Source organism: Amblyomma mixtum, chromosome 5 (assembly GCF_055824585.1).
Source record: "Amblyomma mixtum isolate Tamu chromosome 5, ASM5582458v1, whole genome shotgun sequence".
Lineage (NCBI taxonomy): Eukaryota > Metazoa > Arthropoda > Arachnida > Ixodida > Ixodidae > Amblyomma > Amblyomma mixtum.
In genome coordinates this window covers 141,870,045-141,885,523 of record NC_143016.1, presented here as the reverse complement: position 1 = coordinate 141,885,523, position 15,479 = coordinate 141,870,045, and the positions used below count along the sequence as shown (strand labels likewise).

General features: G+C 46.0%; 1 long non-coding RNA gene across 2 annotated transcripts in view; it reads left to right on the top strand.

Annotated features, from left to right (window-relative positions):
- LOC149343928 (uncharacterized) overlaps positions 1-15,479 on the top strand; it is a 56,821-nt gene that overhangs the window by 32,504 nt on the left and 8,838 nt on the right. The window contains exons 2-4 of one of the 2 annotated variants that reach the window (XR_016282743.1): positions 6,009-6,118; positions 11,852-11,921; positions 13,792-14,160. This is a non-coding gene — a long non-coding RNA (uncharacterized LOC149343928). Of the gene's footprint in view, positions 1-6,008; positions 6,119-11,851; positions 11,922-13,791; positions 14,161-15,479 lie in introns of those variants that run through there. The other variant, XR_016282742.1, reaches the window with a different exon arrangement.

The following is a 15,479-nucleotide window of genomic DNA, read 5'->3' as shown; positions in this document are numbered from 1 at the left end:
TAAAAAAAGCCAGACGTGAATATTTAGACAATGTATTTATGCCTGCAGCAGGACAAATGGATGCAGTTTGGCGTAGACTGAACTCGATGCTAAATTACAAGATAGGAACTGAAAAAGTGTGTAAGATAAAAAGACATGATGCTGAGTTAACAGGAGAAACCCTCGCGAACGCATTCAACCAACATTTTGTTCAAGGTAACACCGCCATTTGCTCCAATGACCTAGCAAACTTTCCGCGTAATGATAACTCGGTGTTTCTGACTCCAGTAAGTGAAACAGAAACTGCAAGCATAATTCTGAATTTAAGAAATAGCAGTGCCAAAGACGTAGATGGAATTCAGGTAAAACCAATCAAACACGTTGCACATTATCTTGCTCCATGCTTAATGCATGTACTTAATTTATGCTTTCAGCAGGCCATATTTCCGCCCAAAATGCAGGTCGCTCGAGTAAGCGTGCTATATAAGAAAGGTGACAAAAATGATATGGGAAATTATCGGCCCATATCGATTCTCCCGGTCTTTTCCAAAGTCTTTGAAAAAGCTATTTTAAACCGATTGACAGCATTTCAAGAAAAGCACAAATTGCTAGCTAGTAGCCAGTTCGGTTTCCGCAAAGGATTTAGCACTGAACTTGGCCTCTTGACGCAGAAAGAACACATTTTAAGTGGTTTGGAGAAAGGTAAGCTAGTCTTGGGCCTTTACGTTGACTTCTCGAAAGAATTCGACACTATCAGCCACGCAATACTTATTAGGAAGTTAGAACATTATGGCATTCGCGGAAAGGCCGGTGTTCTTATGGAATCCTACCTTAAACATCGTACCCAAATTGTAGCCATTGGTGATTCTTTATCAGATGCACTTCATGTTTCCCTGGGTGTGCCGCAAGGCAGCATCTTGGGCCCCTTTTTGTTCAAGTTGTACGTGAACGATGTTTACGGTATCGCTCCATCCGCTACTTTTGTGAATTATGCGGATGATACAAGCGTGTTTTTCACAGGAGAATCAAGTGATCACCTAATAGCTGCAGCAAATGTAGCGCTTGCTAAGCTTGATGAATGGACCCAAAAAAATAGCTTGAAGATTAATGCTGATAAAACTAAAGCAGTTTTGTATCATACTAGGAACAAAAACATAGACACACAAAACACAATTACACTACGGTCAACTCCTGTAGAGATTGTGTCTAGTTTTAAAACTCTGGGTGTCATTTTTCAAAACACAATGTCATGGGATGCCAACATAGATTATATTACAAAAAAACTATCACAAATAGTAGGCATTGTTTCGCGAAATCGCCATGCATTCCCTCGCCACATTCTGATGCTGATTTATAATGGTCTTTTCTCCCCTAGACTTAATTATTGTCACTTGGTATGGGCATCGACTACTAAATCTAATATAGACAGAGTGCTCATTCTCCAAAAAAAGTTTTTAAGAGCTGTCGAAAACGTACCAATGCACTACCACACACATGAATTATTTAAAAAATACAATGTAATTCCAGTAACAAAATCCTATGACTACCGGCTTTGCAAGTTGTTCAAACAAGAAACTAAATGTAACAATTGTACTATTCAGAACATAGCTCAGCTAGAGAATAATGTAGTTTCATACCAGACGCGTCATTTTGAACCATGGAAGGTTAACACAAGTAGAACTACATGCGGTCTAGAAATGCTGCAAAACAAGTTACCCCGATTACTAAACAGTTTGCAAGCTAAAAATATCCAACTCGACAATATAACTTTCAAAGCACTGCGCGATCTTTTCAAAACGAAGTAAAACGAGATTTTGCGTCTATAATATTTCCCCATGAATGTATTAAAAATGTGAGTACGTGTTACACTGAAATGTGGTAACAGTATATATGTTTTAGCGTTTTTTCTTGTAATATGTTGTTGTTTTTTTTCACTTTTTTTTTCTTTACATGTTGTGATAAAATATGCTGTGTATAAACTTTTCTTTACGACATTCCGCCAACTGCCAATGAAAGGGGGCCTGCGGCCCTGTCAAGCTGGCTTATGGCAGCTTTTTCTGCAGGCTTCCTGCATCATGTAATGTGATGTGAATAAACTTCTTCTTCTTCTTCTTCTTCTATACTCGAGCAGCGACAAAGCATGCCTGCTTATGTTGCGAGCTTACGGCAACGGCACCGCTCGCGGGCGCTCCTGGCGACGAGCTCTGCTGCTGCCTGGCTGCCGAGGTCGTCGCAAGGCCCTATAGCTCGTTTCGCGTCGAAGCCACAGCGGCCGGCGCTTCGGAAGGCGCCGGCGCTATAATGAAAGGCCTACTGTTCACACTGCTTTTCTGTCAACAGCATTATCTCGCAATAAAATAATAGCGTCGTCAATATCCGCTACGCCCTCAGCAGCGGAGCTAGCGGGCGCCAGTCGAGCCAGACCCGGTCGGGTCAGAGGCAGCTGCGAGGCGGTTCTCGCAACAAATTCGCTCGTGCCACTGTTGTACCTTTTACCAGCAACTCGGTATTGGCCAGTGACCCAGAAAAATGATATATTTCTCATTTTCCTATCCCAGGCTTTATTACTTACGTCAAGAACACTCTTTAGCTCGTTTTTATGACGCCGGCAGACGGGATCCCGTCTGCCGGCGTCCAGGCTGGCCGGCCGGCAGGCTCGGCTTACTTCACGTTCGCACAATAAAATACAAAAACAGCCATGCTACCTGAAAGGATGCTTTCTAGATTGGAGCAACGGCAGCATGAGTGGAGCTTTCGGCTCCTTCGCTCCGTCTCAGTCTAGCGCCCATGTGCTTGTAACCACGGAAACGACGTCGTCAGCGTCAGCGGAAACGTGTTACAGCGACCAGGAAACCATGAGAAGCTATCTTCCGGGACGTTGTGGTGACGTGCTCGGGCACGCTGTTTCCATTGGTCTCGCCGCGTGTCGTCATTGGGTGAGTGAAACGGCAAAGAGAATACCGAGAAAATTTGAGTCGAGGGCAATTTTTTGTTTGCTTGTATTTTGAAAATTCATTCCTTAATAACTCCCGTTCTAGTGCACCGATTCCAGTTATTCATTTTGATTCGGTATCTGTGTGCCATGAACAACTCATCTAAAGCATATGGAAAAAGCGTTGCTGGGCCCCTTTAAAGAGTTAACGCCCATGCACACGGAAATGGTAATTCTTTACATTCAGAGAACGCTGGGAGTTGTGCCACTCCTGGCGCCGCGGTGCTCGGGTTAAGCGATGGGGTACTGTTCTGACAGGAGGCTGTTACAAACACAGCCATCTGCGGGGCTTGTGATGTGCAGTTTGGTCTACACTAGCAAACCCTCGCGATCGATGATGAGTTTACCACTTGCCACGCTCGGTAGTTTCCCCCCAGTCCAATGGCCAGGTTGGCCTCTGCGTCGCTGTTCTCGTTGTGATAATGTCGCAAGGTTTGCAGAACGTCTAGCGTCACGTGTCCCGTGCCACACGGGATGGTGGTCCCCATTTCCTCCTGCGCAGGTCCTTCTAACGCTAACGCACTAACGTCAGGTCATGCGCCCAGCTATTGATTTTGGTATCACATGGGTTTTTGTAGGCAGCGGACACTAGCTGCAATGCGTTGTAACATTTCACAAAATGCTGCCGGATCCCCATAGTTCTTACGCTCTTATAGTGCATTAAAAAGTTGGGTAAGGTGCACGAAAATCTTGCTCGCTGTAAACGGTTCGGTAGTTTTAGAGCGCAGCTCTTTGGCGTCCGTTCCTGGGTTTCGCGTCGTCGTCGGCCTCGTAACCAGCTCCGCCCCCAATGTCACGCTTTTCAATTGGTCGAAATGCTCGTGACGTCACAGTGCGCGAATTTCAAATGGGGCCAATTGTACTTTGGCTAGTAACCATGCAACCAATCAAAGGGATCGTATAGTGATGCTGCAACTAAGTTGGACTGAGTTTAGTTAATTGCTTAATTAATCAATTAGCCTAATTAATATAGAGGAGAATGAAGAGGTCAGAAGAAAAGAAAAGAAAGACGCGCGCCGCAGCGACAACAGCGTCCGCGGAAGGAGACGCTGCTGAAAAAAAACAGATAAGTACGAAGCCGCGTTCCCTCCACCACCACGCACTTCGCCACTCAGTAAGACGTTGCTCGTTTCATATACGTTGTGTCGAACATCCTAGACAGTTCCAACAATTGACAGGTTAATGACAGAACACGATGGATAGAAATGCAATAATATAAATATGAAATAGCCTAATTAACCTTTCTAGTTAGACCGCATAAATCAATAAAACCGAGAACGAAATTGGTCGAGTTGGGGAATCGAACCAGGGTCTCCGGAGTGCGATACGAGCACGCTAGCCACTCCGTAATGCCAGCTGAATGGTTTGGAATGAACAGAGGCGCGTCTAGCTAATACGGCGTCTTCGTTCACTCCCATCTTCCCCTTTCCCTTACGGCGAGGTGCAGGTGTCCACCCAGATATGCGAGAGAGATACATTTCCTTTCCTCAAAAAATAAATTTACCGTCCAGCAAGGCGTACAGCCGAATTGGCGAGGGCGTTCTGTGGACTCCCTGGCAGCGTTGCAAGACGCTGTCGCGTTCCACTCTACAGGCGAAGCTTAACATGTTAACCACACATCAGTAACACACGCAGACAGCCAATGAACGCGTCATTCGCTGGCAGCACTTGATTCATCATTCACAACCACATTCTTAACGTACGCTCCCTTGCCGCACATGCCAAGGACGTACACCACGATCACATTCTGCGCCATTCCTCTGTACATTGCTTTGCTGAAACCTGGATGGATCCCGAAGAGCCTCTCGAAATCATACATTTCCTATACTGCTGTGGTGCTCGCAGAGACCACAACAGAGCGGCGGGAGTCGCTATCTACTTGCGCACAGGTCTCTCTGCAATACCAGTCGAAATGTTTCGCACGTCACATGAAGTTGGCTAACTGTGCGCCGCAAAGTTGCCCAACGGCTTGCTGGTAGTAGCTGCCTACTTCGCCCCTACCGCACTCACGAAAGACGTCGTGCACTTCCTGCAACTCGCATTAACCGTCCATCGATCCACACCGATGTTAGTAGTGGGGGACTTTAATGTTGACATAAAGACAAACAGCAATTTCTTAACACTTATGCGGGAGAACATCCCGTTCTTATCGCTCGTAACGCGTCCCACAGCTGTGACAACCTCGCGAGGCACTTGTATAGATCTCGTCTTTGAGAATCAAGCATTGGTGTACCAATTCGAACATATATCACTCTATTTCTCCGACCACAAAGCTTCCTTCATGACTGTCAAGAACTGTTAGTGGAGTCTTTGTTAAAGGAATACGTGTGAAAAATAAAAAAAAAATTCTGTGATAGCGCATACATGTGTTGCTCGATTTCTTTGCCTCAATCTATCGAAAAGGTGAAACAGCTTATTTGCTGCGCTCAAATTTCGCATTAGGAAGTAACGTAATCGTCGGTAATTTTTTTTCGTCACGTTGTTTAGAAAAACAAACGTGGTCGTTTACTTTTGACCTCCTGAGTACTAGCATTACGTTCGCCAAAGGTTCCTAGCTATACATATTCATATTCATCGCTGCGATCTACGTATTCTATGCACTGAATTATAGCTCGCCGTGAAACAGCTTTTTAGCCTGCCGCCACCTGTCCGTCATTAAGCTGCCGTTTCGAATCTGCAATGCACTCGCTAGTTTTGCACTAATAGCAGAGTGCTTAATAATCCCGTCTTGTTGGAGTTAGCGTGGCTTCCGAAGGCTGTGGTTCCGGGAGTACAGAAGCACTTTTGCGGATTTCATAAGGAAGCAATCTGTTGGTGAAATAAAGCCAAGCAAATCGTAATACGTTTTAGACTTCGTCACTGGAGCGCATTGTTCGGGACATGCGTTTTGTATCGACGAGAGGAACAGTTTTCCGTGAAAAACAACGATGGGAGCTGTTTATATGGAGGACGGCAAGTAAATGAGCGATGGTGCAGGCGTTTTAGGGGTGCCAAATATCTGTTGTATTTTGACCTCATCCCAATTTTATTTTTACAGGGAAGGCAGGAACGGCAGAAGAAAAACACGGAAACATCTGAAGTGTTGAGCTTTAACATGAACATGACTTTCGTTTTCCTTGTACTAGCCTTCCTTATTCTATTGCACCGGTGAGTACTACTTCGACAGTTTCACGCATTAGAGAGAACGGATGGTCTGTGGAGAGTTTTCGCCTGTTCAGAAATTTCGAAAACTTTTGATTTTTGATCAGCTTTGTTTCTTTAATGTTCGCCAAAGTTTTCTGCAATTACACACTCCGTAGTTCCCTGTTTGCGAGTTTTTTATTGCTAACAGCTATTGTTTCCCCTCATATTACTCTAGGTTTTTTGAGCTTCCCATCAGTTATCAGATTTAAATGGTCAAATAAATGAAAAAATGATGGCAAGAAGAAGACTATACGCATGTAAATGATACCCGGGAAGGATAGCAGGCATCCTCATCTTGATGCCATAGTGGGCTTAGCGTTACCATAGGCCCTGCAAAAAAGTATATGGTGTAAAATGGTTATCACGCTTCTTGTTTATTTTTAACTTTGGCGGTTCTTTGAAAGGAATATGTCTGTTCCTGCTCAACCTAATTTATCAGGCTGTCATGTGACAAAACCTTGCGTTGGAGCTAGCGTGGGGCTGTGGTATTGATTTCAGGATCTGCCTCGCGTTCACGAGTCCGTCCTAACAATCCTGGTGCTGTACAATTCTCCACCGCATTAAAAAAATCCGTATCTCGGTGGAATTCCATAACCAGTCTTGTGGCGTGGCCTGATTTCAGTCATCCCTCACCTGAAAAATGTTTGCACACCATGGTGTAGTACTAGGCCACAAGCTCTTACATGAATACAAGGATTAATGAGGCATCTTTTTTCATGAGCAAAATCACCACTGCTATCCGTAAACAGGCGCAGACTGCTCCTTCAAGAAAGGCTTAGTGGCATTGGAGTATTGGCTAGATGAGACGGAGGCGGTATGTACACGACACTTTTATTGCGAAAGCAATACTACTCGCACTTTCAAGCCTTCGCGTGAGCCGCCCGCAGTTACGTTTGACCTTTAGCGGAGTGAATATGGGCGACCAACGCGCTCCTTCAGAGAGCCCGGCTGCAGTTACGCCGCACCGCTCACCTGTGGCGCTATTGCCGCTGTGACGTCATACCAACTGTAGATTGTTTTTTTTCTCTCAGTCGCAACATCAAAAACAAAATATAAAAACTACCGAAGACGCTTTCAGTCGTCGGGCAGCGGCGGCCGGTAGCCACGCGTGACCTGTAGATGCGGAGCACTGAGTTCCTAAAGTTGGAGGCGCGGCGCTTTTGCTTTCGCAGCCTACCAGGCTTAACCAAAGTTAAGCCTTAAAGTTAACCAAAGCTAAGCCTTCACTTTGGCTTAAAGTTTAGCCATAGTTAAGTTACTTTATTCGGCACCGAATTGTGTACGATATCTCGCTATACTACCACTTGCTGATGAACCTTTAGATGTGTTGTAATTGAATTTCACAGCCTCTGGAAAACACACACAATGGAGCCCATTGTGAGCCTTTCTGAAAACGCTATTTCAGTAAATTGACTGTACACCTAAAAGAAATGCATGCCCAGAGGAAGTTCGAACCAGAGTGGCGCTCACTCTTGGGGCTGCGCTGTTCATTGCCATTTTTTCTAGTACTTTGTTGCATTGATATGTACGATTATGATATACCAGTTAAGTGCTCTACATTGATAATTTTTTCACGCTACGTGGCTTAGATGTGTCGTGTTGTGCACCGTGTTGATTTGGCACTGCTTTTCAAGTGTTTGCCCTTATTTTATTGAATTATATACTTTAAAAAATTGCATGACTGTAATAAGTATCACCTTGACAAAAAGTCTCAATATGGTCAAGAGTATAGTGCCCTCTGCTTTCAATCTAAGACAGAGCAGTTGGATTTCGACCCACCACCACGCCATTTCTTTCCTCATCACCTCTTCCTGTCTTAGGGTGACCGCTTGCGCCCTTTGTTAGCTCCCTCCCGTCGAGCAGCTGATCCCTAGGGATGATTCGTGCCAAAGTAAGCGTCGGCATTCAGTCTGGAGAAGTACTAACTGTTGTGGCAATGCAGTTAGTCTCCGGAAAGGACCAACGTTTGATATAAAATGAAGAAAAAGCGCTTAGGGTACACTGAAGAGCACTGGTTCAGTGCGGTTGTCCAGACTCCTTGTGCGGCAAAGCGGCAATTGTTCGCATGGTGCTCTTCAGGGTGGCTCAAGTGTGGTCTATATTTTCTGCTTCAGTATATAGCAATATCAACGTGAGCTAAATTTTCTCTGGGAAGTACCGTAATCGTAGTTCAAACTTACCTCCACTAGGATCGCTTCTCTAGAGGAGAAAAAACTCCACACTTCCCTCGAGAATCACGAGATAGTAGCGACTCCACCTTGAATGCTATTAGGCCACCAATCTGCTTGTAAATATCATGGGCAGCGCACTGTTTCTTCTCTGCGTGGATTTCATTCAACCCAAAATCGAAGATTTTCACTGACGTGCATACGATGCGGATGCAGGGAGCCGTGTGCCGAAGCATCGTCTGAATGATGGTGTCAGTCAGTTCATCCCACAGAGTAAAGTTTCAGGCGTCATGCGTGCTTGCCGTCCCCCACGTTACATCAGAGGGAAGACAGAGGGGAAGTCGGAGAGCGGACGATTCCAAGAATACGAGAAGAATGAACCTTGTTCCAGGCCCACTACGGGCACCCTAGACGTCGTACAGCACCTGATTGTAAACAGCTTTACGGTGAGGTAGGCGCGCCCAGGTGGCGACAAGTCCTCATATTCTAAGTTCTGATATTCTAAGTCCTGATATTCTTTTGCGCCATCTCTGCGGTTCCGCCGATCAAAGCGCAGGGTGGCTCAGGCTGCGCTCTTCGATGGCATAATGCGCTGCGGGCAAGACAGCTTGTGAGTGACGGCACTTTATTCGGAATGTCGCAATCTTCTCAGTGTAACCAGCCATAAATATGCCTGCTCAAAAGGCCAACAGATGCGAAAAAGATACCCTTTTTCCTTCTCACGAATGGCGAGTTTCGCTGCACAACCTACAGCACCGTAAATGTACTTTCATATAACCGTAAACGTGCTATGATACATTTTCTCTCTTCTGCTTATGCTTAACAAAGTGTATACTGTGGTCCCCAAAACTATATCCGCTTCACTGCCGCGATAGACAGTTGTCCCCTAGCGAATTATGGCTTCTGATGCGCAAAGCCTGTTTTAAGAATTGTAAGAGCTCGAATCCAAAATTTTACCATGACTGAGGCCTTGCGGTTGGCGTTCCACAGTCAGCTTCCGAATGTCATCGCTGTAGTGTGCCGTCTTTATTTCGCATTTTCTAAAGGTTGCGCTGTGTTGTATTCCTAGTTCTCATGAATTAATAACTGCCCCGATCAGTACTCGCTAGTCATCTAACCACGTACCGGCCAAAAACGGCCTCCTGAAGAAAGAGTGAGCATTTTTGCAGCCGACAATTGTCGAACTCTTGCAGAAACTCGTATGTTCACGGAGGTGTAGATCCATTCTTGTTGACCAGGACACCATTGCTGGATTTTTTTTCGGAGACCCTGAGCGACCTTGAGCGCCAACTAAGAGTGCATATCCTGCAGCTTACCTACGCTTCTCTCTCAAATACACCACCCGGTGAGTTCTTTGTAGTGGTGCCGAACTGTCATTTTGACCTCCGTACAAATATATGGATCATTATAGGGGGTGCTACACCGCCCCTCTATGTTGATCCGCCTTGGCTGTACTCGTCTGGTGTTGTGAGGGATTCTTAAAAGAAATTTACCGTTGGGTAGCTTCCGCAAGCATCTGCTGCCGACTTTGAGAGGAGAAAAAGAGCAGGCACCCGCAGCGGTGAGGGGTTGAGTGCTGCGCCTGCACACTGCTGCTGATTCTGCTGTGACGGAGCGTGTCAACATTCGTCAAGATTTGTGCGTTCTGTCCCAGAACTGCAGGCGACCGGTGTTTGGGTTGCGCGAGAATGCCGGCGTCGGGCAGACACCATGGCTCTGAAGGGGAGTTGGATTGCTAGCACATCCTTTTCTGCGGGATCATAGCGGCTCCTTGCCCTCAGTGAAGAGGAGCAGCCGTTGCTGTAAGGCATGTGCATGCTGTTGTTGCGCACAGGAAAGCTCGAACCCGGGCTCCATTTGGTAGCGTGTTGAGTCGTCGGGCTGAGGAAAGTCTGAAGCTTCGAAGGTTGGGGAAACACGAAAACAAGCAGGTTTAATGGCAAGAAGCCAAGACAATTATTTACATAAATTTACAAAAGAAGAGCAAGGAATCAAAATTTAAGAGTTCATGACGTCGATCGACTGGATGAGCCTTTTTCCCCGGGCCCAGAGCGTTCGTGCTCACTTAGAGCGCAGGTTAAATAGCCCAAGGCTCCGCCCTTTCACAAGGCGGCAATTCATCGTGACACAAAAGATCGGCACCACACGACACAGCCAACGGAGACACCTGTTGAGAGCCCACACGTGGGAACTGGCGATGAGGAGCGTAAGTCCGCATCTCTGTCGCACTGCGAGGCAACCATACTGTTGTCAGTTCGCGTCCATCGAACACAGGTGTGGCCTCATGACGTCGCAGCCGCAGCTACGCCGGCTTCCTCTGATTCATTCCGGGTTTTTTTCAGACGAGGGGCAACCTTTCTTCCCCTGTCGTCGATTGCTTCTCGAAGATCGTTCGCACCGAGCCGAGCGTGGGATGAGCATCCATCGACCATTTCCCAGCTGGTCGTTCTTTTTGGTGGGGTCATCTTGGGGGTCAAGGACCTTTTGAAATATCCGCTGTTGAATCCACCATCATTTCATCGCGGGTCTCAAGATGGGTCGCAACAATGCCCAGTGGCACCACATCAAAGCTTTGCTCGCCTTCTACCTGCACTGGCTGAAGAGTACCCCTTTTTCAGAGGGCCGGATTCGAAGCTGGGCTTGGCCGATGAGGGACGCAGTGGGACTTACGGAGGCTCTGTCAAGCGCATCAAGCGCACACCTCTAAATAAAGCAGGTAGCCAAGCCAGTGGATGCTTGAGCCCCTTTCTACCAGTGGGTGTCCGGCTCTGGAATTCGAACCAACCAACTATCGCAGCTCAGATGGGCGCCCAAGCCACTAGCCCATGGCTGCTCTGTGAACAGTAGAGCGGAAGTAATCATTTCTTTACTAGTAAAAACTAGTCTGCACCATTTCTGCATATTATACGGTCCTTCAAAAGACGTATCGATTAAAAGACGGAGTGCCTTCCCACCGTCTGTGGCACCCTCTCACACTCTGACTCGTTCTCTTGGAACGCGATAGGCGAAATGCTGGCGAAGGTCTCACTTAGCGAGAGCTAGCTTCTGTGATAACCCCTAGACTGTATCTGATGCAGAAGGCAAGGAACGTGCCGCTTCGAGCGTACACTGATATTGTCCTAATAGGATTGAAATGTCGACGTTTTTGTAGCGGGAGCTACAATACGCCAGCCGCTTTGCGAGGTCAGCGTGGCTGCGCGCTGAGCCACGGCATCACGCTCCGCCAGCTGTGCGCATGCGCGGAGTGACGTCAGAGGACGCAGCTAGTGTGGGCGTTGCCGCCTCACCGCTGCGCTGACGGCGGTGCAGACGCAGCCCGTCTCGTCACTTGTGCACCAGTCTCACTACTTTACTGAGCACCGGAGCATCTTCATTAGTATAAACAATAAAGTTCAAGCCGTTACGTAAACCGCTTGTATTACTTTCAAGAGAAACCTAAGGGTCGCCAGAGGTATGTACCTCTCGCTACCCTACCAGGTTTCACCACAGTAAAACCACAGCCAATTTTTTCGACGCTCTCTCTTTTCAGAGTTACCCCCAGCGGAAAACAGTGCCCCAAACAACCAGCCAAAAATGAGAAATATCCCTGTGTCGGACAAGTATGTGGTTTCCGTTCTGTAGAAATTTTAGCCTATTCAAAGCCTCTTATTATTTACCGGCGCAAACATCAGCACTGGCACGTTATTTTACGCACAATTATACCGCGCCATTTTGTGAGATCAGTCTTTCAGTTTCACATTTTCTAAAATAAAATCCTCCGGCCACTTTTCTGACGGTCAGTGAGAGCGATTTAAAAGCTTTTAGACGACATGGAGGTTCATGCCGACGCAGCTATCGCTTGAAAGCAACACTTAAATACTCGTGAGCCGCTTACTGGCGCGCTGCTCAGAAAGTGAATTGTGTTGTGTGCACGTCTATCGCCCCTTCACTGTCAGAACACATGTGCGAATATATAGAACAACTGTATTTATAGAGAGTCAGAAATTTTATTCAAAAAGTGAACAACAGGAAAAGAGCATCATTGTGTAAATGCAGTATTCTTACTAGGTGTACTTCAAAAAAAGAAGCCAGAAACATCACTTATGAATTGCCCATAAACTGGCCTGTAAAAGTAAACTACACCCTGCAATTCTTGGATTCAGCGATTTTATGTGAAATCTCTGTTTTATTCTGGCCTGCCTATACAAAGGTCTGTTTTGCCTTTACCGTACCTTTGCATGCTTCGTTCACCATCACAGTTGCGTTTTGGTTGTTTTTTGTGCTCATCTTTCATAATTTCCCTCCGGTTTACACCGTATGTAATTATATTTCACGGTTTCTTCACCTCTGCACTCAAGCCTTATCACTTTTAGTAACTCTAGTGGGATTTTTAACAGGTTGCCTTTTAGGTTCCATTAACGCACTTTGACGCGACTGCAACTGTAGGCCGCACCAGTTGTTCAAGTAAAGGAGAATGGAAGATAAAATCCTGTATAAATATGTTCTTCCCGATGTAAAATTTCAGTTACAAGTCTAGAGTTTGTCCAGTCTGGATTCCTTCCGTGTGCGTCTTCCTGGTGCGCTAGCCGCTATGTTGAATTTCAGCAAGAGCTGCTCCTGGTTGTTGCAACAAAGTACGCATGGAGCCATATGCGATACGGAATTTTAGCATGCATTGCGACGACTAGCGACCAATCAACTCTGCAGCTGTTCATGTATACCTTCGCCTCCATCCATTCATCGGTATTAATGCTGCTAAAAGACTTTCAGAAGGTCCTTATATAAAGGAAGGAATTTGCGGTGAATGTGCCACGTATGTGTTGACAACCTCAAGTTGAGTGCTATATGCAGCACGTATACAGCATGTTGCCTGTATGCAGCACATGGAAGCTGTGTACGCGCTCGGGACTAGTTGTGGGAACCAGTCTGCAAGTAATTCGGTGTAAGGCTAAATGATTAGGCCTCCGTGCGCCCAACCACGCTATTGGCGTGGAGGTTGCGTGTTTTCTAAAAGGTAAGTAAAATGCACTTCTAAATTGTTTCTACTAAATGGCTTCTTCAGAGCAACTACATCTTTAGCTGTACAATAGGTAACTGTGTTAATATACCCTTGGCATGTTAATTAAATTTTTTTACGAAGAATTAGCCACCCAAATTTCTGGGAATACCGGATTAGAGGGGAAGCTTGTGAAATCTAAAATGCCCTACATTAGTAAAAATCTAAATGCCTTACATTAGTTCTATCGCATGTCCCCTCCTTCAAAGTTGAGAGATTTGTAACTAGCTCTAGGTAGGCCTCTTCGCGGCTCCGAGACATTGCTACCTGGGCCGCCCTGCAAAGTGTGGCCGTCTTAATTTTTTTGCCCGCAAAAAAAGGCAACCTCTTATGTGACGGATATGTAAATTTCTCCCACCATACGCAATAATTATCGCTCATGCATTGCACATGCAATCAAATACTCACTCAGATGCCGATTAATTCCCATGCAGGTCTGTCCGCATAGCCGCCTCTGTGAGTCCCCATGTGCCTGCGTGGGTTATAATTTTTACTCTTGTTATGGCCACTGTGACCTGCCTACAAGACCCAATCGCAATTGATAATCTTGCCTGTACACGATGAAGGTGAAATGCTTCTGACATGAAACCAGTTCTACTCTTTACACTTTCAAGACCTTCCCTGCAGCATGTCCTCTAATATTCTTCAGTCTCTAAATTGATGTGCAGTATTCGTCAAAATACGATGGTGATTTTCTTTGCATCAGAATATACACACAATTTCAAGATATTGAAATTTTAGCAGGAGTAACAAGTGCCTGCTAAAAGCATGAGAGCTGGACTATGTTTCTTGTACATCATACATCATAAATAAACAGTTGTCAGATCCCGCTTTGCGTGTCCTGTCGCTGTTTAGTGGTAGCAAGCATGGTGTATCAGGCGTTGCACGTATGAATAATACCCCATCTAAGGGTTTTTCCTGAGAGTAAGCGTTTACCGGTCCCACCGTATAATACAAAGGAAGTGTCCGTAATGAAAAGCGACTGGTGCGGTCATGTTATTCGGTTTGTCACACATTCGCAAGCCCGTTCAAAGCAAAGAAAAAGTAATTGCTTGATTGAAAGTTTTTAACAATTTATACCCAACATAATTATTACAGTTTCTTTCGCAGTTGTATGAGGCAAAGCATAAACGCCGTCCCACGCTTGATTCTCAAGACACCGTAAGAAGTATATTTCGCTATTTTTGCAGGAGTCCGAAATAGGTTTAAGGCGCCAATAGCTCTGGCAGCGATTTTTTTTGCCGCCTCCTCCGCTTTCGTCACACTGCTTTCTTCAATGGCAGCGCGAAACCGCGATATCCCCATCTCTTGTTCCTTCATATGGCTTTGCCCCCCCCCCCCCCCCCCCCCTCTATCCTAACGGGTGCATCCGAGGGTGCTAGCCGCATAGACCGCATAGGCGCACTGACCTGCAAGCCATAAAAGATCTAGTATCGTGCCCAGCCGCGTGTGTGCCGCCGCGAGAATTTTTTTGCCCTGTTCATTCCTCAGTACGTGTCAATCGCCGAAGGAGGGCGTGGGTTTCTGCGCCATGGTGTGTCCAGTTCAAATGTACAAAGACATTTTCGCGAAGTTAACGGCCCCGCATTAATACCTACGTTAGGCAAACTGAAACATACAGAGTTAATTTTTCAATTTACTTGCTCATGAAGCAAAAATTTAGAGAACTCCTCTTATGTTATTTCACACAATGTGAGTAACTGATGTTTATTTCACCGCTTGTAACTGTAGCCAGATCCAGCCCGTAAAAAAACGAGAAGCGGCATTACTTTGAAAGCGCTCGTTCGTAGGCCAGCTGCAAGATATTGGCTTCGGCTGGTGCGTACGAAATCGCTGGAAAGATCCTTCCTCGGTCTTTCTGAAGAAAACATGTTTTTGCAAAAGGGCGGCTTTGCATGTGGAGGGAGACGCGAGCAAATATGAAACTTTAGAAATACGTTTCACTGCCTTCAAAAGTCAACGATCCAGCCTTAGGCAAGCACCCGAACGTCACCAAGTAAGAACTTTGTCCCGCTTTGATGTTTTTTGTTATTATTGTTGGATTTGTTCTATGACATTGGGAATTTAAATGCGTATGTTAACATCCTCAGAATGGTTTGATCAAAAATGCAGACTCTTGAGG